Source organism: Lactuca sativa, chromosome 6, assembly GCF_002870075.4.
Source record: "Lactuca sativa cultivar Salinas chromosome 6, Lsat_Salinas_v11, whole genome shotgun sequence".
Classification (NCBI taxonomy): Eukaryota; Viridiplantae; Streptophyta; class Magnoliopsida; order Asterales; family Asteraceae; genus Lactuca; species Lactuca sativa.
The window spans coordinates 58,700,723-58,703,608 of NC_056628.2; positions in this window are offsets into that span (position 1 = coordinate 58,700,723).

Genomic DNA, 2,886 nt, shown 5'->3' on the forward strand with positions numbered 1-2,886 from the left:
TTCCTCCTGGCTTTTCGAGTAAATTAGAATGTCGTCTATGAACACTATCACGGATTTATCAAGGAACAGATTACAAACCCTATTCATCAAATCCATGAACGCTGCCGGAGCATTGGTCAGTCCAAACGACATAACCAAGAACTCGTAGTGTCCATATCTAGTTCTGAATGCAGTCTTCTCGATATCTTGCTCTCTTACCTTTAGCTGATGATATCCTGACCTTAGATCGATCTTCGAGAAATAGCTCGAACCTTGCAATTGATCAAATAGGTCATCAATCCTCGGCAACGGATATCTATTCTTTATTGTTGCCTTGTTCAACTCTCTATAATCGATGCACATTCTCATACTTCCATCTTTCTTCTTCACAAATAACACCGGAGCTCCCCAGGGCGATGAACTAGGTCTAATGAAACCTTTGTCCAATAACTCCTGAAGTTGCATCATCAACTCCTTCATCTCCATCGGTCCTAATCGATAAGGTGCTTTTGCTATTGGCGTGGTTCCTGGTAACAAGTCTATTCTGAACTCTACTTGTCTATCAGGTGGTAATCCAGGAAGATCTTCGGGAAATACTTCCGGATAATCACACACCTCTGGAATACTCTGCATCACCTTCTTTTCCTTCTTAGCATCGATCACGAATGCTAAATATGACGTACATCCCTTGGTCAAACACTTTCTGGCTTTCATTAGAGAAATGATTCCACAATTCACTCTGCGTTTGTCCCCATACACCATAAATGAATCCTTACGAGGCGGGTTTACTTTAACTATCTTCTTCTTGCACAAAATTTCGGCATCATTGGCGCTAAGCCAATCCATTCCCAACACGATGTCGAAACCATTAAGCTCGATAGGCAATAATTCCTCGTTGAACTTATTCCCATTAAGATCAATTAAGATGTCTTTCATACGATGGCTAACAGGTACAAACTTGCCACTAGCTACTTCGACTAATAAAGCATCATCTAGTCAATCAATAGGCAAAGCTAGCTTTCTACCAAACTCATGCGAAATAAAGGAGTAGTTGGCTCCAGAATCAATCAAAATTTGAGCAGGTAATTCGTTTACGAGAAAGGTACCTGAAGCGACATCAGCTTCATCTTTAGCAGCCTCAAGTGTCATCTGGAAGGCTCTCGCCTTCGGCTTTGGTGGAATGTTGGGCCTAGCTGCCTCCTTCTTCTTCGGACAGTCTTTCAAAATATGCCCCTCTTCATTACAACCAAAACACATCCTTTTGTTGTTCGGACATTCATTGGAAAAATGTCCAATCTTTCCACACTTGTAGCAGGTTACATCCTCACTACATTTCCCAAAGTGCTTTTTCTTACACTTATCACACCACTTCGCTTCGCCTCCTTTTCCTCCAAACTTTTTCGAATCAGATTTCGAAAATTTGCTTTTCTTACCGGAACTAGATGTTCCCTCAAACTCCCTTTTCTCACCAACCTCAACCTTGACGGTGGTTCTTCCCTTAATCATGTTCTCAACAGACTTGGCAGCCCAGATAGTTGCCTCTAGAGTAAGTGCCTGACGTACTGGCACCTCGTACTCCCATGGGAGTCCCTTCGCATACCGGTCCACCTTTGTCAACTCGTCTGGGACGATACGCAAGGCAAACTCCATCTTATCGGTGAAGTTATTGGTGTATTCATCAACTGACATGCTGCCTTTCGTCAATGTCAGGAACTTGTTCTCCAACTCCAACAAATTTTGAGCCGAACAGAACTTGCGCTTGAACTGCACCAAGAACTCTGCCCATGACAATTGCAGTGGCTCATTAGGGCTCAACGTCTTCCCTAGAGTGTTCCACCAACGAACGGCTCCACCTCGGAACTGACGCACGGCATAGATAGTCTGTAACTTGCCTCTGCAGCCACATATCATGAAGGCTAACTCCAGTTCGAAGATCCAATCCATAACCCCAATCGGATCCTCCTTTCCATTGAAGGTCGATGGTTTTCAAGTTAGAAAGTCCTTGTACTTGCATCCCATTCCATCATTCCTTCCACCATGGTTGTCTTTCCTAACTATCGGTGGGTTGGCTTGACCAATAGACCCACTGAAGTTTCCCCCTTCCGAGTGCCCTTCATTTAATTCAGACTCTTCCACACGAATTGACAGTTCTTCACGATTCTGTTGAAGCAACCGTCTAGTTTCATCCATCTGACGATCCAACATCGTCTGAATCATCATTTGCACACCAACCATGGTTATTAGCTCAGGTGCTGCTGCTACGACAGGTACTTGTTCAATCACTGGTGGTTGATTCCTGTTTTCGTCAGCATTTCCAACTCCACTTCTGGTTCTCACCATTTTGATCTACACACCGAATAAGGTGAAATTAGATCCTCAATCATGATAGATATTCAAATCTTCCTTACCACTCTGAAACGTTTACATGCTAGTTCTAATATCATAGACGTACGCTTAGAATCCTACACACATAAGGTTTTTAGATCCGGTCGGCAACAGACCATAGATCCGAACAAATAACATCATATATGGCAACATATAACATTTAGCACATAAAAGCATTTTAGGCAACTTTCCTAAAATAAACCAGTGCTCGTGTCTAAAACACAACAGACACACATCTCAAAATTCCACTTAGCATTCTAAGTTTAAGTCTAGAAATCCTACAAATTCCTAGTTCGCTTAAACTAATGCTCTGATACCAACTGTGACATCCCCAAAATCTCGGCCAGAAAAGACGGATTTCATTTATGCTTTTAAAACAATTTCAGAGTAAATCCTTTTGATTTGAAAGAGTTGCGGAATTTGTTCCCAAAAACAAAACATGATAAAACAATGTTTACCAAAGCATTTCATAAAAGAAATGTATTTTTCATTATATAATCAAAACTCGGGGTGTCATGTTCC